A 25,401-nucleotide genomic window follows, 5' to 3' on the forward strand; every position below is an offset into this window, starting at 1 on the left:
TATATAATAAACACAAGTGTTTTGAAATAGTACATTTGTTGTTTCAATTTTTAAGCGTGACTGTGACTGCTGTCCATTCTTGGCCAGGACTCTCCTGTGAAAGAGACTTTCCTGGTTAAATAAAGGTAAAAAAAAAATATATATATATAATTAATTTCCACTTTAATAAAAAAATAAAAAATAATATATATATATATCTTTTTTTTTTTTTTTTTTTTTTATTAAAGTGGAAATTAATTTACTAAATACTAAACTTGACTGACTGCTTCACTTCCACTTTGTAGGGATATTTGTGTTGTTTATTTTATTTATAATATTTATTTATCATTTTTGAGTGATGAGTGAAGTGATTGAAGTGACATTCAGCCAAGTATGGTGACCCATACTCATACCCATAATATATGAACTTACCTGTTTTGAATAATTTTATATTTAACGTGTTCGATTATGTCCAATATTAATGTTAAACTGTTGGACTTTAAAAGAAATCTACTATTGATTTTCACCGTTGACTGACTTTGCAGAACATTTAGACTGATAACTTCCGTTTGCAGATTTGGTAAATTTGACACAGGACGCACAATATCACAGTTGTGTCTGACTATATATGAACTAGCTGTTTTAAATACAGTATTTTTATTTTTAACATTAGTTTATCAGTATGTTTGAAAGTATATTTTTATGCTATGACAAGAACAAATAGTCTATCTTTTGCTCCACACATGCACGATAATATCATGTATCGACGATCTCACTGTCTGACGATATGGCAATTTGAAAAATGACCTAGCGAATTTCGCGTGCGAATGAAGCAAATTATCTCAAAATGTTCAAGCGGCAAACTAGACGCGGTAGACACGAATTTGACGTTCTATTTGCATTTAGTGTGGTGCTCTATTACCCCTCTCGCGGCTGTAGACGGTAATGTTTTCTCTTGGTTCATGTCAAATTAATTTTGATAAATTAGTTGCACCTGACTATAAGTCGCAGGACCATCCAAACTATGAAAAAAGTGTGACTTATAGTCCAGAAAATACGGTATGTGAATCATCAATTCCTCAAAAGAACACTATAGTAATTAGGGGGGGAGCACTGCATTCCTATTGGAATTACTTCCAATGTTCTTCTTCTTCTTATTCTTCTTCTCCGAAATGAATTGCATTTTTGAGGGCCTAAATATGCTCCAAAACTCACAAAACTTTGCACACGTATCAGGACTGGCAAAAATTTACATCTGATATAGGTTTCAGAAGTGGGCATGGCAAAATGGCTCGATAGTGCCACTTGTTAAATTTGATTATAGTCGTAGCGCCACCTAATGGCAACAGGAAGTAGCATATTTAAGACGGTTATGGACTCCATGCAAAAAAAAAAAAAAAAAAGCATCAACAAGTATTAAATAGGCTGGAAATATTCAAGAAGCATACTAAAACATGCTAGCAACAGTTAGCTAAGTGCTAAAGCATGCTACTAATGCAGTGAAAAAGGAAGTTGCAGTAGCTCTGGCAAGCAATTTCCGATTTGCCCCAAACGTTTATAGTCATAGCTCCACCTGCTGGCAACAGGAAGTGTCATGTTTAACACTTTTATGCACCATTTGTAACACATTAAAATATTCCATTGTGTGCAAATCATGCTAGAAATATTATAAAACATGCTAGCATACCCAGCATTCCCAGTCTGACCCAAACTTCACATGTTTTATAAGAGTCCTGGCCTGAACACAACTAAAGGCCAATATTCAACTATAAGTATAGAGCCACCTGCTGGCAACAGGAAATTACTTATTTTATACTAACTTAAACATGAGATGTCTGATCTGCCCAAAACTTTGCATGTTTGTTTAGAGTCCTGGCCTGAAGACATTAACATGCCGATATTCAGTAGTAATCATAGCGCCACCTGTTGGCAGCAGGAAATGTGGCACAAATATTTACTATTTGTGATATACTGTATACTAAGCATATGGCCCAACATTCATTGTTCCTCCTATGGGCACTGGGTGGTGGTGAGCCCGGGTGCGAGGGCCCGTTCATCGCTGCTTGCAGCTTTAATTATAATTACAGTCTATTAATTAGCTAAAATAAATTAAATACATGTTAAATTTAAACTGCATTCCAGCAAAAAATTGGCATGTTGAGCATTTACAGTAGGCCTTTATTTACAAATGTATTCAGAAGGTTAAATAAAGACATTGAAATGAAGAGAATAAATTAATATAAACAAACAAAAACAACACTCTACATTACCAGGGATGGGCAGTATTTCAGATACATGTATTTAAAATACGTATTTGAAATACAAAATACTATTTTGTATTTTGCATTTTAAAGCCTTTGGAAAAAATCAAATGTAATTTGTATTTAAATACATTTAAGGCAAATATTTTTGTATTTTCAAAATACTCAAAATACTTTGAGCCAGTCAACCACTTTATCAGGGTGCTGTTTTCATGCATTAACTAGTTTAGACCAGACACGATATCATGTGACAATACTATAGATTCGTAGTGATGGTATAAATTGTGAATGGATGGAACTTTTTCTAAATCTTTTACATAGGACTTTCCGCTTTCTCTTTAGCTTTGTGCAGTTGAAGCCTTGTTTATACTTTCGCAATTCGCATGGCTCTACGCCATGAACCTGCTTACTGCGTGCGCTCCTCAGTAAACCTACAAGACTTTTATTCTTGACGTGCTCTCCGTTGTATAATTCTGTGAAACGACAGAAGGCGACTCTGAGCAATTGTTCTCCAAACCACGAAAAAGCAGTGATGAGAGGAAGTAGTTTGCTGAATAATTTGTCAAACATCTCTGTCTATGTCAAACACTCGTCTCGTCAGAAGTTTGTGAATAAATGGATTTCTTCACATGTAAACTGATTAGGTTGTGGGCAATTTTGATGACACATGTTTTTGATGTTTTTTATTACACTTCTTAAACCCTAACCAAATAATCAAGTTAAAACCAGTAAACTTGAAATTGTGACTTGTGACATTAGGACAAAACATATTAGTATGATAACAAATGTATAACACTAAATTGAACAATACTGTGTTATATATGTTTTTTAATTAATTAATTATTTTATTTCAATTAGCGATTGTATTAAACACCTACCATTACTTTATTCATTATTTCTGTGTGCATTTGTGAGGACAATGATGAAAGAAACACCAGACTTTTAGTTTTATTGTTCACAAAAAAATTGTGCCAAATGATTTCTAATTTAAAAAAATATATTTTAGATAAACTTTATATTTTCTAAGTATGTATATAGAAAGAAATAAACATTACATTAATCAAATATATCAAAAGAGTTTGAAATTCATTTTTTTGCTGTGGTATCAAAACTGATATTGATTATTGTGAAACCATGCCATATATTGTTACCGTAAAGTAAAATTAAGATTTTGGTCATATCACCCATCGAAATTCCATCAACTAGTTCAACTGGGCGGGTTAGGTCAGCAATATTGGATGGCAGATATTTTAAGATTGTGAAACAAACAGAACTGGGCCACATTGGAACGCCAGTCTGTCACATCGGCTTTTAATGATGGTGATAAAACATAATAAAAGTTAGTTTTTGTAGTTTTTTTTATTTCTTACACTGCAGTGGAAGGAAAGAGGTATATAAATTTAAAACGAAAGTTTCTAAGCAGTTGCACACATTTAAATGCTTTTTGGCATTCAGAATAGGCCCAGATAGATTTCAGCTTGATAGGGATACCTGCACTGAATCTTTTTCAAAATTCAAAATACTGTATTTGTATTCAAATACATTTTTCCACACAGTATTTTGTATTTGTTTTTAAATAAATTTTTCCACACAGTATTTTGTATTTGTATTTTAAATACATTTCCATGTATTTATGCCCATCTCTGTGTGAGGATGTGCTACTTGTTGATTAAAGTAGCTTGTCAAATGTGTTTGAATCATTAATGTTACTGCATGTTAGGGATGGGTGATATTATATGACAATATCGTAGATTCGTAGCGATGGTATAAATTGTGAATCGATGGAACTTTTTCTAAATCTTTTACATAGGACTTTCCACTTTCTATTTAGCTTTGTGCAGTTGAAGCCTTGTTTATACTTTCGCAATTTGCATGGCTCTACGCCATGAACCTGCTTACTGCGTGCGCTCCTCGGTAAACCTACAAGGCTTTAATGCTTGACGTGCTCTCCGTTGTATAACTCTGTGAAATGACAGAAGGCGACTCTTAGTAATTGTTCTCCAAACAACGAAAAAGCAACGATGAGAGGAAGTATTTGCCGAATAATTTGTCAAACATCTCTTATACTGTCTATGTCAAACACTCGTCTCGTCAGAAGTTTGTGAATAAATGGATTTCTTCATGTAAACTGATTAGGTTGTGGGTCATTTTGACAACACATGTGAAAAAGTTTTTTAGTACACTTCTTAAACCCTAAGCAAATAATCAAGTTAAAACCAGTAAACTTGAAATTGTGACTTGTGACATTAGAACAAAACATATTAATATGATAACATATGTATAACACTAAATTGAACAATACTGTGTTATATATGTTTTTTAATTAATTAATTATTTTATTTCAATTTACGATAGTATTAAACACCTACCATTACTTTATTAATTATTTCTGCTATGCAGGCTCATTTTGTAAATGTAATCATTTTAAATTTTACAAACATGGTGCTTTATGAAAATGTAACTGGACACATTTCCAAATTTTGATTGTGTTTACCCATCTATGCAAATGTTTGTTTATGTAGAGATTAAATAATTAGGTTAATCATTGTCTGTGATTATGTGCATTTGTGAGGACAATGATGAAAGATACACCACACTTTTAGTCTTATTGTTCACCAAATAAATTGTGCCAAATGATTTCTAATAAAAAAATATATATTTTAGATAAACTTTATATTTTCTAATTATGTATATAGAAACAAATAAACTTTACATTAACCCCTTTACATGCAAACATTGCCGACGGCCCCAGTTTATTATTGTTTCACTTTCACAGCACATTAAACATCACTGTCTTACTTCATCTGGACAAACTGTGCATCAATTGAAAGTTTAAAGACTCTAGCTTCGATATTTGACCAATATTTTGATAAAACATTGTTGCAGTGACAGATATTTAGTGATTTATGTCAGGAGTGCAAAATAATAAATCCGTATTATGCCACATTTTGAATAGAAATTCACCACTCACTCATATTCAGTCACGTCAGCAGCGGTTTATTTGTGTTCACATAGACTCACTGAACAGCGTCAATAAGGATTTTTAGACCAAAGATGCATATCTGCGGAGATATATGGATATATTTACTGATGTTTACTTCATATTTCTTCAGACAGAATCGTCATTTCTATTCATTTTTCACGGATTTACGCGATCAGATGATAAACAGTCTCTCCCAGCGATCTGTGTATGTGTTTGCTATGTTGTCAGCTCGTGCTGTGTGTGACTCAGACTCTGATTGGGCCTTCCCAATGTCAATCTAAGAGTGTCATATCTGGACACCGCCCCATCGTGTCACATGCTTCCTGCACACTTCCTGGTAGTTATCTGGCCAAAACAACACTGAAACACCTCTGTACAAACAAAATATCTGAATAATAAACCCGCGATTACGATAGTAAGATTTAAGATATTAAACATGCAATTTAGTAATATATAAAAACACCATAATAAAGACAATACTGTTCTCTACCTTGCACAAAGAGTAATTTCAACATAGGAATTAATTATTTTTGCATTTTATTGAATATTCTGCTGAAATTCTCATTACCGCAATGCGTCCAGCTCTATCTTAACTTATGTTATATTGTAATTTAAACAAATTACAATTAAAATATTCTGAAAAAAGTAAATGGATATTCTTCTATAATTTTTCACATGACAGAAAAATGACAGACTGAATATTCATGTATAATAATAATGATACAATAGTGGAAATATAAAGTGTCCATGACTAATGTTCTCATCCTCCGCAATATTTTTTGAGGGTCATTTACGCACACAATTTTTTTTTTTTATATAAATCTTGATTTTAAATTAAGCAACACATGAGGCAGAACCTTCAAAATACCAACAAGATAGGCAGATATCTTCATATTGTTCCAGTTAAAAGTGTGAAATTCTCTTGTCAGAACGTGTACACGACAAATTGATTATCATCCGAAACGGGTAGTTTTCCACATTTAGAAAAATATAGGATTACAAATTTTCTATGAAAATATACTTCATTAATGACTGATTATATACACAGAGTAAAAATTTTGCTAAATCATCATGGCTTCTCTGTTGTTAGCAAAACATGCTAAGACACCTCATCCTCCGCAACACGCATTTTCACTCACCGCAACAATTTAAGGCCAGTTGCGGTAGAGAGAACCTCTTTTTCGGTAATGAGAATTTAATCATACAGACTATTGTTAAATATATATAATGAGTTATTAAATTAAATATTATTTAATAACAAAACTAAAAAGCTTAAGCAAAGGCTAGGGTGACCAATTTCAGAGAAAACGTTTATACCAACCAACCAAATCCCAGGAAGGAGAGAGACATTATGGGTTAGAGGTTACAGCAGGAGTAGTTATCAAAAATTGTTGGGAAGCCTGCAAAAATGTTGGTGCATCTATCATTATGAGGACTTTCTATAAGTGTAATGATTTTTATACCGAGCAACAGAACTTTGTGTGTGTGTGTGTGTGTGTGTTCACTGCTGTTCACTGCACTTTGGATGGGTTAAACGCAGAGCATAAATTCTGAGTATGGGTCACCATACTTGGCTGTATGTCATATTAGAATAATTTCTAAAGGATCATTTGACACTGAAACCTGGAGTAATGATGCTGAAAATTCAGCTTTGTCACCACAGAAATAAAATCCTGGTTCAAAGTATATTAAAAAGATAACAATCACTTTATCATAATATTACTGTTTTTACTGTAGTTCTGATCAAATAAATGCAGCCTTGATGAGCAGAAGAGGCTTTAAAAAAACTGTTTTTATTTTTTATTATTAATGCTAAACTTTTGAATGCCAGTGTATTTAAATATGAAAACATGCAGCAGTTTTAAATTCTAATTCAAAAACAATTATTATAGAATGGTTAGGGTTAAATTGAATGAGAACATCTTTAAGGAAAAAAGAAAAATATATTGTGAATCATCTTTTTAGGAATGAGCGATTTTGGAAAAACTTTAGGTTCACACTTGGGTATACTCTTTACCAGAACCAACTCTTTCAGTAGAAAGAAAAAAATCCACTTGAGTTATCAAAGACTACATTCCCACTGTCAATGACTATTAATAAATAGTTGTTACATAATTATATGATTATTACCTAAAATATAAAATAAAATAAGAAACATTATTTTGTAATAATGTATTGTGAATAATTTTTTAATAATAAAACTAAAATTACAAAACTAATATTAGTCTTCTTTGTTTTCTAACATTGCACTATTAAGTATTTATTTTTGTGGAAAACCACAGGGTGCACTTTAAACTGCTTCTCATAAAACCTATTCATAAAGCAGCTGTGACAGAATTTTACTAAGAAATGGGGAGAAATCTTAAGCTAAGAAAAAGAGTGAGGATTACCTTTTTGGTATGGATGATGTCAGCATGATTACTAACTACACTCACAGTGATTGGCTGATAAGGGATGGGTCTCTGTCAGTTATTTTATAATATAAATATTGTAGAATGAGATATCATGTTGCCATAATCAAATAAAGATTTCAAAATAAAAATGTTGCAATATTCAAATAAAGTTTGAACTAGAGTGTCACTAATTAAACAAGCATATGTTCAGCTAATTGTCAGCTTCTACATGTCTGCATCTTATAAATAATTGTTATATGTATAAGCAGCCTTTTAAATAACAGACTAGAATTATTATGGCTGATATGACAGTAAGATTTAGTACAAAGGTAAAAGAAATCCACACTGGATTGCTGTGGAAACAGCCATTTTAGGATTGTTTAGGATTTGGTCTTTGTGATTTAGGTGTCCTCTTGGCTACCACTAACTTTTCACAGATTTAAGAGCTGATTTTTACATAAAAACACTTTATGAAGTACTCAAAGAAGAGTCGAAGAGTCCTAAAGATGTGGAGTTAGGATCAACATTTAGTTTCACTTAAAATATTTTGTGAAAATGGCCCCTGGTGTTTATACCCTATGTTATCTAGTTATGAAGCACTGCAAAATAATTGATTCCAATATTATCTAATTTATTTTCTACATTAAATATTATGTGTTTGACTATACCACATACTTAATATGCCTATTATCATTACCGAAATCATGAACCTCATTTTCGTAACCTATGTATCATTACCGCAACATGTGTTCTTTTAAGATTTATTTAAGAAAGTGAAAAATAGTAGTCTGCTTTTAAATGTATGTGCAGAATCTATACATTATGTTCTTTCAGGTTTGCAACATCATTTTGAAAATATTTAAGTTTTTACTGAAAAAAAAATAAAAAAATTGGCTGCAAAATGCAGAAGGTGTTGCGGTAATGAGAGAAATAATTGAAAATCACATAAAAAATTTATTATAAAAATATATTTTATTCCAGAGTTTCAAGTAACTGTGCATGACTGTTAATAAACCATTTTTAAAAATGTGAAAATGTATTATTTTTCCCCACATCACTGGACTTTTCAGAGTGTTACGGTAATGAGATTTTTAAGGACATGTTTTGGAAAATATGTTCAAAAAGTTGTTAAATTGTCAGTAAAACTTTTTTAAATTTATGGTCACTGACACTTCAGACCCGGCTCTTAATGCTTAAAAAGAAAATTTGTTGATACAAACATTTTTTTAAATGTCATATATGAAATCTTTGAAACTACAATTTCGTGAGAATCACCCAGACGTGGCGAGGCTCTGGTAGATCAACTGTGACTTGACTTTGCTCATGAAGATCATTGGTGACTTGACTTTGCTCATGAAGATCATTGGTGACTTGACTTTGCTCATGAAGATCATTGGTGACTTGACTGTGCTCATGAGGATCAACTGTGACTTGACTTGGTTCCTGAAGATCAACTGTGACTTGACTTAACTCACGGAGGTTAATGGTGACTTGACTTTGCTCACGAAGATCATTGGTGACTTGACTGTGCTCATGAGGATCAACTGTGACTTGACTGTGCTCATGAGGATCAACTGTGACTTGACTTGGATCCTGGAGATCAACTGTGACTTGACTTGGTTTCTGAAGATCAACTGTGGTTTGATTTGGTTTATGAAGATCGCTGGTGACTTGACTGTGCTCATGAGGATCAACTGTGACTTGACTTGGTTCCTGAAGATCAACTGTGGTTTGATTTGGTTCATGAATATCGTTGGTGACTTGACTAGACTCATGAATGGTCAACGGTGACCTGACTAGACTCCAGGAAATCAACAGGGACCTGATCAATGGTGACCTGACTAGACTCATGAAGTCTAACTGTGGTTTTACTTGACTCTGGGTGTTAATGGTGACTTGACCTGACTCTGAACAGTCAGCGGAGACTTGACCTGACTCTGGATGGTCAACGGTGACCTGACTAGACTCCAGGAAATCAACAGGGACCTGATCAATGGTGACCTGACTAGACTCATGAAGTTTAATTGTTGTTTCACTTGACTCTTGGGTGTTAGTGGTGACCTGACTTGACTCTTGTGCAGTGGCGCCGGGCTGGCAGCCATTGTGTGCAGTGGCGCCGGGCTGGCGGCCATCGTGTGGAGTGGCGCTGGGCTTGCGGCCATTTTGTGTAGAGACTTTGGGGCTACAATGCTGTCATCCACCTCTCCCACAGTGAACGGAGAGTCACATAAAATCAGTGTATAGTCCATGATGTCCCTTAAACTGCCCTTAAAATCCCCTCCAGGTAACAATGATTTAGTTGGTTCATTGAGTCCAAAACGGAACAAGTCCTTAAACAAAACTTCATCATAGTACTGTACTTGATATGATAGCTCACAGAACTGTTGGACATACTCTTCAGTAGAGAGGGCTCCTTGACAAAGGTGCAATAGCTGATCTACTGGGTCAACGACAGAGCGGGAGAGCTGATATGCTGACCTTGAAGTGGGAACAGACATCTCAGTAACGAGAGTATACCGGGCTGCTGGATCCTGGTATGGCGAAGTCTTCTGTAACAAGGAGTCAGAGGCGTTCGGATCCATGTGCAGAACTTTATTCAAGGAATGGTCAGACAGGCAGAAATCAGGAATGGCGTCAGGTATGTTAGGGGTAACCAGAATCGAAAACAGAACCAAGCAGAGATCGGGGCAGGCAGCAGAGAATCAGAGTCGAAATACACAATCCAAGATCAGACACGGGAAAAACAATCACAAGGGAAAATGCTCAGAAATGCTAGACAGGCTAAACAAGAGCTTGCAGTGAGTGAGAGTGATTGTGCTCCTTTTATGTGTGTGTAAATGAGGTGCAGGTGTGGCAAGGAAATTGCATGAGTGTGGTGCAACTGTATGAGAGGTGCTAGTATCCAAGTGACATCTGGTGGTTGATGGGTGGAATGGTCCTGAGTGGAGTGCCCTCTACTGAAGTTCATGGGCTCTCCATCTAATGATCGTGACAATATCAGTCTGGCAAATAAACTAAAAAAGTTACTAGCCAATGGTAATTCAATTGCCAAGGTGTCCATAGAGGGTTGATAAAAATAAAACCAATAATATGCTAATAATAATAATATACAAATACTATGTGATCAATCAATGCACTTAGACTGTAGGATGGATAGAAATGTTTTCTTGAAAAAAAAGTGACATGACATTCAACCAAGTATGGTGACCCATACTCAGAATTCATGCTCTGCATTTAACCCATCCAAAGTGCACACACACATAGCAGTGAACACACACACACACACTGTGAACACACACCCGGAGCAGTGGTCAGCCATTTATGCTGCGGCACCCAGGGAGCAGTTGGGGGTTCGATGTCTTGCTCAAGGGCACCTAAGTCATGGTATTGAAGGTGGAGAGAGCACTGTCGTGGGTGTATTATTGACATTTCAAAGCCTAGACCCAATAAAACGACTGCGTTTTTTTAAAGATGTTTTTCGTCAATATGGTAAATGGCTCATCGAATTACAATATTAGCAGCACAAACTGGACAACAATAATTTGAGCAGCTTTTATGTACATGATTGTGTTTCTTAGAAAACGTTTAAGGCCCCGGTATACTTCAAACTAAATAAATGAAAGAACTGATATGATGTAATTTCGAACAAAATCAGGCTGAAACGAAGTTCATTTTGAATTTGTTTTGGCAGTTCGAAACAGCTGACCAAAGCAAACTTTCTGGTGGAGTTCGTTTCTATGGAAGCATATGGATAACAATATTCAATTTAGAATGTTATATGCAAAATGACAATGAAATATGTAAAATGGCAATGCATTTCTGTATATACATTTACATTTTCCAATACATTTGTGCAACATTTAGTGCAAAATGAAAATAAAAATTAAGTTACATAATTTTCATTTTCCATTTAATACAATAGTTTTAATATGTAAAATGAATAAAAATTTTAAGGCTTTATAAGTTGAAAAATAAAATGAAAGTGTATTACAGAAATTATTAGATATGTGTAAAACTGAATTTTTCCATCTCAAAAATATATCTAAATTACAGCCTATGCTCTCACTGTCAAATGCAGAAATGTTAATCCATGCATTTATGGCCTCAAGGTTAGATTATTGTATTGCTTTATTGGGTGGTTGTTCTGCATGTTTAGTAAACAAACTACAGCTAGTCCAAAATGCAGCAGCAAGAGTTCTTACTAGAACCAGGAAATATGACCATATTAGCCCGGTCCTGTCAACACTGCACTGGCTCCTTATCAAACATCGTATAGATTTTAAAATCTTGCTTATTACTTATAAAGCCCTGAATATTTTAGCACCTCAGTATTTGAATAAGCTCTTGTTAAATTATAATCCTCTACGTCTGCTGCGTTCTCAAAACTAACGCAATTTGATAATACCTATAATATCAAAATCAACTGCGGGCGGGCGGATCATTTCCTATTTGGTGCCTAAACTCTGGAATAACCTACCTAACACTGTTCGGGAGGCAGAAACACTCTTACAGTTTAAATCTAGATTAAAGACCCATCTCTTTAACCTGGCTTACACTTAACACACTAATATGCTTCTAATATCCAAATCCATTAATAGAATTTTAGTAGGGGTGTAATGATACGCGTATTCGTATTGAACCGTTCAGTACGAGGCTTTCGGTTCGGTACGCGGTACGCATTATGTATACTGAACTTGGACTAATTAATAATATTTGAAAAAATATAAATATAAAGAGAAATATAATGATATGCGTTCAACAAGGTAGCCCAATAACCCAAACGACATAACAGGCAACGCCCCTGACAGTCCCGAAGAAGAAAAAAACACCAACTTATGTGTTTATGTTAGGCTACTCAGTCAGGCGCTCGCTCACTCAGTACGCGCTGAAGGCTTGTTGCAAAATGGCCAATGCTTTTAACAGACCAGAAATAGAAGATCCTCCAATAACCAACAGGTCTGGTGTTTGGGTGCACTTTGGATTCCCTTTAAGCTATAATGGTGATGGCAAGAGAGTGGTGGATAAAAAAAACAACGGTATATCGCATCTGCTTCATGACAACAGGGTACACCAGCGGGAATACAAAAAAAAAAAAAAAAACACCAGCGGGAATAGTTGAAACATGTCAACTCATTTACGCCGACATCACCTTATTGTGTCAGTATCTGGGAAAAGACGAAAAAAAGGAGAAACATACACGCAACAAACTATCCCCGCAGCATTTAGACCGACATTTCCAACTGATTCAAACAGGGCAAAAGACATCACCGCGGCGATCGGTAGGCTTCATTTACGTTATAGCCGCGGATATGAGACCTTACCATTTACCATTCATTCTGTCATCACCATTATAGCTTACAGGGAATCCAAAGTGCATTCAAATACCAGACCTGTTGGTTATTGAAGGATCTTCTATTTCTGGTCTGTTAAATGCATTAGACATTTTGCAACGAGCCTTCATCGCATACTGAGTGAGCGAGCGCCTTAGGGGCCGTTCAAATATCGAGCCTAAAAACGCGTGGAAAACGCTAGTCGCGCCGCTTTCTCCTCCTTTCCAAAGCGCTCGGGCAGAAGCACCCCTGAGGCGTCTGGGTGCTATATAATGAATTATATTTGAAAAAATATAAATATAAAGAGAAATATAATGATATGCGTTCAACAAGGTAGCCCAATAACCCAAACGACATAACAGGCAACGCCCCTGACAGTCCCGAAGAAGAAAAAAACACCAACTTATGTGTTTATGTTAGGCTACTCAGTCAGGCGCTCGCTCACTCAGTACGCGCTGAAGGCTTGTTGCAAAATGGCCAATGCTTTTAACAGACCAGAAATAGAAGATCCTCCAATAACCAACAGGTCTGGTGTTTGGGTGCACTTTGGATTCCCTTTAAGCTATAATGGTGATGGCAAGAGAGTGGTGGATAAAAAAAACAACGGTATGTCGCATCTGCTTCATGACAACAGGGTACACCAGCGGGAATACAAAAAAAAAAAAAAAACACCAGTGGGAATAGTTGAAACATGTCAACTCATTTACGCCGACATCACCTTATTGTGTCAGTATCTGGGAAAAGACGAAAAAAAGGAGAAACATACACGCAACAAACTATCCCCGCAGCATTTAGACCAACATTTCCAACTGATTCAAACAGGGCAAAAGACATCACCGCGGCGATCGGTAGGCTTCATTTACGTTATAGCCGCGGATATGAGACCTTACCATTTACCATTCATTCTGTCATCACCATTATAGCTTACAGGGAATCCAAAGTGCATTCAAATACCAGACCTGTTGGTTGTTGAAGGATCTTCTATTTCTGGTCTGTTAAATGCATTAGACATTTTGCAACGAGCATTCATCGCATACTGAGTGAGCGAGCGCCTTAGGGGCCGTTCACATATCGAGCCTAAAAACGCGTGGAAAACGCTAGTCGCGCCGCTTTCTCCTCCTTTCCAAAGCGCTCGGGCAGAAGCACCCCTGAGGCGTCTGTCTTTGCTAAGCAACAATGACATGCTCTCTCCATGAGAAGCGGAAATTTCAACAAAGGATAAATGGATTTGCAGCTCTACAAATCGCTTGCAGTAGCTCTGCTACTAAATTTATTTCAAAATTGCAATCCATATACAACTATGATCAGCTGTTCCTTCATCTTGGCTGAGCTTTCAACGTTGTTATGGGAAAGGATGAAGCTGATTGGTTAGTTCTTGTCACATGACCCGCGGTGCGCTTGCGGCATTCTGAAAATTTTAGATGTTTTTACATTTTGCTGTATCTAAAACGTACCGAACCGAACCGTGACATCAGTGTATCGTATCGAACCGAACCGTGAATTTTGTGAACCGTTACACCCCTAATTTTTAGGCTGCATTAATTAGATAAACCGGAACCGGGAACACTTCCCATAACACCCGATGTACTTGCTACATCATTAGAATAATGGAATCTATGCTAATATTAGTCTGTTTCTCTTTTATTCTGAGGTCACCGTAGCCACCAGATACAGTCTGTATCCAGATCAGAGGTTCACTTCAGTCACCCGGATCCAGTATGTATCCAGACCAGATGGTGGATCAGCACCTAGAAAGGACATCTACAGCCCTAAAAAGACAGTGGAGACCAGGACAACTACAGCCCCAGAGACAGATCCCCTGTAAAGACCTTGTCTCGGATGACCACCTGGACAAGACCACAAAAAACAGATGATTCTTCTGCACAATCTGACTTTGCTGCAGCCTGGAATTGAACTGCTGGATTCAGCTGGTCAGAGAAGAACTGGCCCCCCTACTGAGCCTGGTTTCTCCCAAGGTATTTTTCTCCATTCTGTCACCGATGGAGTTTTGGTTCCTTGCCGCTGTCGCCTCTGGCTTGCTTAGTTGGGGTCACTTCATTTACAGCGATATCATTGACTTGATCGCAAATAAATGCACAGACACTATTTTAAACTGAACAGAGATGAAATCACTGAATTCAATGATGAACTGCCTTTAACTGTCATTTTGCATTATTGACACATTGTTTTCCTAATGAATGTTGTTTAGTTGCTTTGATGCAATGTATTTTGTTTAAAAGCTCTATATAAATAAAGATTATTTGACTTGACTTGACATGTTGAAGCAAAAACTGTGGCAAAATTATCAGTCAAGTTATTTTTCTTAATTGCATTTACACTCACAGTCAAGACACTTATGATTGCATTTTCATTCAATGTCCCGCAATGAATGTAGCAAAATTCAATGTGCACATGAAAATGTATTCCAAGGCGATCACGTCTCCACAATGGAAAAATGGCTTGTTGGTAGGAGTAGATATAAGTTAGCAAGTAACAAATACATGTTTCAAATAAATGTTACACCATACTGCTGCTGCTGCTGTTGTTCTTTCAATAGCTCAAGAGAATTTAAAGGGTATACAATAAGTGGAATGCCAAATGAACATACAATAATAAACCTTTGTTTTTGTCAAAAGTAAATCATGACACCACATAAAATATAAAAAGGAGTTACAGTTTATCCAGTTTAATATAATAGGAATAATCAATCATAACTAGTTATGATTAATTAAATATTTAGATCCTTTGTAAGTATTTACTTGACTTCTCAGTGTCAACAGTCTATCAATTCTAAGAAAGTTACTTTCCTGTTTAAGGAAAATAACTTTCTTACTGTACAATGCTACTCAGAGCATGTAGCTAAAATCTGCATGATTAGGGACTTCAGTTATGAGCAAAATATGAAAATCCTCAAGTGTGATACAAGTAAGACTTTATTAACTACATAAACACTTAAACTAGTCTAACACACACATACACATGCACATAAACAAACAGTAGACATAGGAAAAAGGGTTCAAGCTTAAGCAGTAAAGAGAAGATAAATAAAATTATAATGCTATGGTACAATTTGATATTAGTTAAACATCAGTTTCTTAGTTCAAACACATCTTTATAAAAGATGCATATGATACTTAATGTATCAACTGATAAGACTATGTCTCGCCTGTTTGAAAAAGAGTCCTGATGCACTTTGGGGCTCCAGTTGGCCTCTGCTGAAGTAAGTTGATGAGAAAGACCAGTTTAAATCAGAGAATCTTGTTGAATGGAAATCCAAGGCCGAAGACCTGGCGCAAACATGGGGAGGTTTTTAAGGCTCTTAGCTCAGCATCTTCTCCTGGAATTCCTGAATCTAATGGAACCACACTGATCTGGTGATCAGTGATCTATATAGGGTGATGATGTCACACCTTCAGTACTTGAGTGAGCCAATGAGGAATGGTACCTTTTGGAGGGAAGTTTTACAACTTTTAGTAAGGTGTCTTGTATATGAAATTAGATTGGGGGGTTCAAGAGAAGAATCTTTAAGATTCTTATAAAATGAGTTGCATAGGTATCAACATATAATATACACTCTCATTTATGTAGATCATGAAAAAATTAACTCATAGATAACAAACATCATAAAGATTATGTTTTATTAACTAGTGATCCATCATAAGCATGCATAAAACATATACAATACACAAAAGACAATAAACAATAACAGCATACACAATGCCCTAAAGTATATGTAAATTAATTCAAACAAAGGTTTTTCTATGAATTAATTAGAGAAGAGTACCTTTTTATGTGCATTATGTGTCTGTTTTTGAGAGGCTTGAGTTAAGGTTTTTTTGAGGGGCTTTTTTGAGGTGATAGTTGCATTTTGGGTTAAGGATCCATAGACCATTTGCTTAGATGAGGAGGCATTAGATATTATTTGTTAAATATATCAAATAGTTGTGTGTCTGATTTGTCCAAATCCTACTGTATATGACTAAAGGTGAATAAAGGTGACTTGACATGACAGAGGGTCATGAGGGTTAAAAAATAATACTTTTCCCACATATTTATTATTATTTTTTTTTAAAAAATTGTGGCAAAAAACAAACAAACAAACAAAAAAACCCACTTTATTAACATTATAAGTAAACCTCAAGGAACATAATAATAATAATAATAATAATAATAATAATAATAATAAAAATCCATGTCATGACCCCTTTAAAGGTTTGAGTTTGAGTACACTTTGAGTTTGAGTACACAGGACAGACATTAGCAGATCGAGAGAGATGGCAGATAAGAAAAAAAGAGGAAAATATTAGAGAAACAAAAGATTTAAAAGAATGGTTATGATCAGGCAAGAGGTAGGACCTGCATGAATATCGGAGCAGCTATATATATATATATATATATATATATATATATATATATATATATATATATATATATATAAATATATATATAAATATATATATATATATATATATAAAAATATATATATATATATATATATATATATATATATATATATATATATATATATATATATATATATATAAACATATATACATGCCTATCTTGCATCAGCTGTTATGGCACATCATCCTTTATAATACCTCATTTCTTTATCTCTCATTTGTCTCTATCAGTCTTTATATTTTGACTCCACCTCTTTCTCTGTCTCTATGTTTTCCTGGCAATGTCATCCGTCAGCATCGCTCTCCCATTTAATGTCTCAATCAGACAGAACAGGAAGAGGATGAGTCCAGCAGATGGACAGTGACCTGCTGATCTTAACTTTTTACAGGCTCCATTAAGCTCTCTATTTATTCGTCACAACTTTTGATATTGCAGACACAAACCATTCATAAAATAAACTGTCTGGTCAGGTTTGGGAAATAACTGAACTAAAATAATTAGTTTTTCATCTTTTTTAACTAAGGAAATGCTTATAACTTTGTCTTTTCCAGACTGGACTACTGCAATGCACTTCTCATTGAGTCAGCAGAGGCTTTAGTATATCCAAAACTCTGCAGCTAAGATCCTGGTGAGAGTGCACAAACGTGGGAATATCACCCCTATTCTACACTCACTCCACTGGCTTCCTATCTCCACCAGGATTGAGTACAATGTTTCCCTCCGAACACATCAATGCATCCATGGACATAATAAATACAGGACTGAATAAATACAGTAAATTATTACAAAATATTTAGTAATGATAATTGAAATTGAGATAAATGAGAACGGTAATGAGAATTTCAGAAGAGATATATCCATGAAAAGGAGAGAAAAGTCACAAAGAAATAAATGTCTTAATCATATGGTTAATTACTATATATAATATAATACAGTTGTACATTAACAATGTCATAAACAGAATCTCAAGATCTGACCTTGAAGTGTGACATTTAAGTGTGCATGCAATTTTTTTTTTTTAATGCTGAAAGGTGTGAAACCACTTGCAGCAATAAGACATTTGTTTTTCTCTACAACTGTTGCTTGCATGGGCATTTATCAACACGTTTATCTAAAGCATTTCCTGTAGCTTCTCTTTTTTCGCTGTTTCCTGATGAAGTCTTACTTTATAGTGTGTTCTAATGTGTCCTACATTATGTGACTGGAGAGGTGAATACACACTGTTTTTCTGTTGCTACTGTGGTGATTCTATCTCAGGTTTCATGTCATGATTGAGGGAAATTCACAGGAGTTAAGCTCCAAAGAAAAAGTTCACCCAAATTATTTCACCTGCCACCTATATACAACACCCATTTTAAACCTGTGTAACACAAAAACTACATGTAGAAAACTATACACAGTTTTAATTACATGTGCATTAAAATGCACCATAAATAAGGATTATATCATGGTCAGAATGTGAGATATGATATATCTAATGATTCTTATGAATAATAATTGTCTGTATCCATCAGGTTAAGAACACCAGGACCTTCTCATAATTACAAACTTCGCAGTAGCACCATAAGTCAAAGTTCCTGTGTAACTATTTATATTGCTCTTCCATTGTAATTGTCTCGCACTATTGTCTTTGTGTACTGATTTTGGACCGGATGGTACGCAAGAAAATAGCGTGGTGGGACAGGCATGCCCATGTTATTCATCCTGTGCTCACTACCCAAAGGTCGTGTGCGGGTAAAAATGGAAACATGCATTGGAGGAGCAGGGTAGTGAGTTTTTAGGAATGTGCTGCTGAACCATTGTTCCCTTGTTGTCTCTGATATGTCTTCCCACTTCTCTGAAAATAAATTAAACACTCCATCTGTTTTTTAGTCTTCCTTCCTTTCTGGCCCAGAATAGCCTAGCACGGCCTTAGAAAAACTTCTCAAATGCAGGTCATATTTATCACTGAGGCTTACAAGACTGTTAATTTAATGCTTACCCCCCCCCCCCCCCCAGATATATTCAGTTCATTGTTTTAGGACAGTATTGTGTTAGTGTAAAGAATTAGCTAGTCCTGTACTGACATAAAGGCATATTTTTTCAAACTTTTCAACTAACAATATTTATAAAGTTTTAAAGTATTTTTAATGTTTAGTTTATTGTTTTATTCACTTCTATTTTTATTGTAATTTTAAATTATTATGATATTATACATTTTATAAATCTTTTCATAAACCTCTTCCTATGTGACAAAGACAACTGATCAGCACATTTGAATTGCAAATTTTAAACTGCTGCTGAAAACATCTGTCTATAACACACAAACATGCATATTTATAAATTTGGCGCCAGCTACTGTAAGACATGCTGATCTTAAGAGTGTCATTATGAACAGTAGAGCTGAGCGGTTGTGATAAGACACTGAGTCACTTCCGCTAAACCTGATTTTACTCGTCTTTCTGTGTGTGTGTGTGTGTGTGTGTGTTTGTTTTGTAAAGTATCCAGGGAATCGGTTATAACTTCCCCTCTGCACCGGATGAACTGAATCATCATATAGTCATGACATCTTTGAGGCAGACTAACACTTTCACAGTTTGAGATTGCTTAGAAATCATGTATGTTTTTGAAATTTTGAAAATAACAGGAGACTTTTTATCATGCTTTTCACATCAACCATAGTAAGAAAGATTTGCATACGTCACACAGCAAAAGTAAAACTTTTAATTTGACATTATTTCTAAATGAAGTTTTTAGAAAGTTCTTAAGTTAGTTAAGAAACGGTAATAAAGGTATGCTTTCTTTGAACTTATGTGTGGCCTTTTATTTAATTACTGTTATATTATCTGCAAGTACAGTTTTTTATTTATTAAAAACATATATACCTTTAAGATTTGAAGCACATTACATGTGCATATTCATTATAATTATGTGTACTTCATTTTCACAAGGGAATACGCTAATTCATACAATTTATTTACTAGGACAGAATTCATGGTTTATGTCATGTTTTAATTTTCAGCCTGTGATCACACAAAAATATCTGATGTAGTCATACAATATCAATATTTATAACACCTTACATTGGTTTATTTTATTTATTTATGTTTAATCTGACTTTTTGTATTCTTGACCTGTGTTTAATATATCTATATCTTCATTTATAAAGTATGCAGTAGTATTTTGCTGTATAGTTCAGTTTTTCTTGATGTGTATAATTATTAATTATTAATTAATTATTAATAAATTAAGAGCTTTGGACAGTGTTTAGTTTAAATTATTAAGTGTAAGTCAATGTCAATTATCATACAATTCTCTTTAGGCACTGTAGAAATTCCCTACAAAGATGGTGAACACCAGTAAAAATCAACCCCATCATTGATCTTGAAAAAAGATGATCCTAAAGCCATTCTGACAAAGATGATTGATTGCTGCATCATGTGCTCTCAGGTGCCCCACCTCGACTAACCTGCCCATACTGGCTCTTATGTCATTCATTAATGTTCAAAACATAAATCCACCCTATGGAAAAAAACCCTAGAGTTCGTTCCATTTCTCTTAAACCCGAAATGTTTCACAACATTGGTAATCAACCATCTGGCGTGATAAGCAGTGTAAGTAAATTATAACCTGGTGATATTGAATTAATGTAGTCGACAGTTTATGGAAATGCAAAATCCAAGAATCTATGAACTGCAGTGAACTACGGGAATACAGGAAGTTAAAGTAGGAATTTCCATGTAACTACAGGGTGAGGGTTTATGGGAAGGATTTCAGAGTGAGTAACATTAGTTCACACAGATGACACCTTGTCTGAAGGTCCTCAAAGACGTGTATGAACAAGACTGAGCTTAAAACACAAAGTTCTCCTTGCATTCATTTTCCAACTGATTGATCAAAGCCGAAATAATAAAAGCAGTTGTACATACAAGACCTGATTAGATGTTGTCAGATTTAGAGGAAGCATATCAATAATTTCACTAAAAATAATTTCATGTTGATCTCAAGCATGGGTGACATTTTACAGTGATCATATAATCTTATAAACAAGAACAAATCTGTTAAAAAGTTTTAGCCATTTTCTTTACCTGGATTACAGAGCTAAATCATGTTATTTTGCTCCACGTGTCTTCAGAGAAGTCCATTGACTGTTACTCACCCACCCACCCCTTGTAAACATGCTTGGATGAAAACATAATAAATTCAGGACATTAAATGTTTAATAATTCAACAATTCAGAGTGAGCACACACACACACACACACACACTTATTTTCCAGTAAAGAAAGTCAGTCAGGTTTGGAACAACATGAGAATGAGTAATTTAATAGATTTCTCTCTCTCTCTCTCTCTCTCTCTTCTCTCTCTCTTATTTCTCTTTCTTTCTTTCTTTCTTTCTTTCTTTTTTCTTTCATTTTGTTTCTTTCTTCTATTTGCAACACTTCTAGTTAGGTGAGCTCGCAACCTGAATGGGCAGGGCACATCCTGTGCCTGATAAGCCAGGGTTATGGCATCCAAAATCCAGTGGGCCATCCTCTGCTTAGAGACTGCCTTCCCTGTCATGATTCTGCCCTCGTGTCCTTGATTTTTCTCTAGTCTTGAGGCAGGATCATGACAGACTTGAGATCATGTTTTGTCTTGTCTTTGGGCCATGTGCTTGTGTTGTCTCGTTTCCTTGCCCCGCCCCCTTGTTATCCTAGTTAATTCCTCATTGCTGTACCTGTTTCACCTGTTATGTTATGATTAGTCTCCCTATTTCTATCCCCTTGTGTTCACTGTCCTGTGTGGTTCATTGCTACACATTGTCTCACTTTGAAGAATCGTTGTATTACCCGTGAGTGTTTACCTGTAGTTAGAGTTCTTGTTTGAAGAGTCTTTTGTTTATTGTTTGTTTCTAGTATTGTTAAATCATCTTGTCTTTGCCCTAGTCATTGTCCACATTTGTTTTCCCCTTTTTGTCTATAATAAATCCTGTGTATTGTGCATCCTGTCTGCGATTGAGTTCCTCCTTAACCTCCTTATCCTGCTCTTATCATCTGATCATTGTTGTATCTCTCTATTAGTTCTATTGGATCTTAGTGCTGCGTTTGACACAACTGACCACAACATTCTTTTGCATAGACTTGAACACTTTGTTGGCATGAATGGAAGTTCACTAGCATGGTTTAAATAGTACTTACAGTATTGTTCAAAATAATAGCAGTACAATGTGACTAACCAGAATAATCAAGGTTTTTAGTATATTTTTTATTGCTACGTGGCAAACAAGTTACCAGTAGGTTCAGTAGATTCTCAGAAAACAAACAAGACCCAGCATTCATGATATGCACGCTCTTAAGGCTGTGCAATTGGGCAATTAGTTGAAAGGGGTGTGTTCAAAAAAATAGCAGTGTCTACCTTTGACTGTACAAACTCAAAACTATTTTGTACAAACATTTTTTTTTTCTGGGATTTAGCAATCCTGTGAATCACTAAACTAATATTTAGTTGTATGACCACAGTTTTTTAAAACTGCTTGACATCTGTGTGGCATGGAGTCAACCAACTTGTGGCACCTCTCAGCTGTTATTACACTCCATGATTCTTTAACAACATTCCACAATTCATTCACATTTCTTGGTTTTGCTTCAGAAACAGCATTTTTGATATCACCCCACAAGTTCTCAATTGGATTAAGGTCTGGAGATTGGGCTGGCCACTCCATAACATTAATTTTGTTGGTTTGGAACCAAGACTTTGCCCGTTTACTAGTGTGTTTTGGGTCATTGTCTTGTTGAAACAACCATTTCAAGGGCATGTCCTCTTCAGCATAGGGCAACATGACCTCTTCAAGTATTTTAACATATGCAAACTGATCCATGATCCCTGGTATGCGATAAATAGGCCCAACACCATAGTAGGAGAAACATGCCCATATCATGATGCTTGCACCTCCATGCTTCACTGTCTTCACTGTGTACTGTGGCTTGAATTCAGAGTTTGGGGGTCGTCTCACAAACTGCCTGTGGCCCTTGGACCCAAAAAGAACAATTTTACTCTCATCAGTCCACAAAATGTTCCTCCATTTCTCTTTAGGCCAGTTGATGTGTTCTTTGGCAAATTGTAACCTCTTCTGCACATGCCTTTTTTTTAACAGAGGGACTTTGCGGGGGATTCTTGAAAATAGATTAGCTTCACACAGACGTCTTCTAACTGTCACAGTACTTACAGGTAACTCCAGACTGTCTTTGATCATCCTGGAGGTGATCATTGGCTGAGCCTTTGCCATTCTGGTTATTCTTCTATCCATTTTGATGGTTGTCTTCCGTTTTCTTCCACGTCTCTCTGGTTTTGCTCTCCATTTTATGGCATTGGAGATCATTTTAGCTGAACAGCCTATCATTTTTTGCACCTCTTTATAGGTTTTCCCCTCTCTAATCAACTTTTTAATCAAAGTACGCTGTTCTTCTGAACAATGTCTTGAACGACCCATTTTCCTCAGCTTTCAAATGCATGTTCAACAAGTGTTGGCTTCATCCTTAAATAGGGGCCACCTGATTCACACCTGTTTCTTCACAAAATTGATGACCTCAGTGATTGAATGCCACACTGCTATTTTTTTGAACACACCCCTTTCAACTAATTGCCCAATTGCACAGCCTTAAGAGCGTGCATATCATGAATGCTGGGTCTTGTTTGTTTTCTGAGAATCTACTGAACCTACTGGTAACTTGTTTGCCACGTAGCAATAAAAAAATATACGAAAAACCTTGATTATTCTGGTTAGTCACATTGTACTGCTATTATTTTGAACAATACTGTATATGACCGCCATCAATTCGTAGCAGTGAATGAAGAGGTATCATATCGATCACAAGTGCAGTATGGAGTTTCTCAAGGCTCAGTACTAGGGCCGCTACTCTTCACGCTCTATATGTTACCCTTGGGAGACATCATCAGGAAACATGGTGTTAACTTTCACTCTTATGCTGATGATACTCAGCTCTACATTTCTTCGCATTCCGGTGAAACACACCAATTTGAAAAACTAATGGAATGCATAGTCAATATAAAAAAACTGGATGACGACTAATTTCTTACTGCTAAATTCTGAAAAAACAGAGGTGTTAATTATAGGACCTAAAAACTCTGCATGTAATAACCTAGAACACTGTCTAAGACTTGATGGCTGCTCTGTCAATTCTTCGTCATCAGTTAGGAACCTAGGTGTGCTATTTGTTCGCAATTTTTCCAGCCACGTTTCTAGCATTTGTAAAACTGCATTTTTCCATCTCAAAAATATATCTAAATTACAGCCTATTCTCTCAATTTCAAACGCAGGAATGTTAATCCATGCATTTATGACCTCAAGTTTAGATTATTGTAATGCTTTATTGGGTGGTGGTTCTGCATGCTTAGTAAACAAACTACAGCTAGTCCAAAATGCAGCATCAAGAGTACTTACTAGAACCAAGAAGTAAGTAAAGGTGCTATCCTCACCTTAAAGCAATAAGTGACAAATTTTAGACATAATATTGCTTGTTTTTGCTCAATTTTTTCTAACGAAAATAGTTCCAGACAAAGATCACAGCACTGTTTTGTCTCTGAGCAATGGACAGTGTTTACTTATTGAAGGAAACTAGATTTTCAAAATAGTAGGTTGAATAAATGATTCAGTGATTTACTCAATAACATGGTCTAATCGGGTCAAATGCTTTGTTTCTGAATAAATCGGCCATTTGAATGAATCGGTGGAATCTCAATGACTCACTCATTAACATTCACTTTCTGTCACTGTTCAATACTGTTCAATCAAATGTCAACCGAGATAAGAAATAAACTTTGTATCAACACAGATAGAATAGTTATACCAGATTATTATTGAATATTAAGAATGGGCACAAACAACAGACAAGGAAAAATAAAGCTAAGTAAATCAGCATTTACAGAAGACTTGAAAGTGGTATCAACAAAAATCAGTAAGCATAGAGGCAAACATTGTAGCAAACCAAAGTGAATTTTGGAATGAAACACCTTATATGACCATTGAATGTCACTTGAACTCAACATAGAGGACGATGACAATGATAAAGA

This window comes from Carassius auratus, chromosome 15, assembly GCF_003368295.1.
Source record: "Carassius auratus strain Wakin chromosome 15, ASM336829v1, whole genome shotgun sequence".
Lineage (NCBI taxonomy): Eukaryota > Metazoa > Chordata > Actinopteri > Cypriniformes > Cyprinidae > Carassius > Carassius auratus.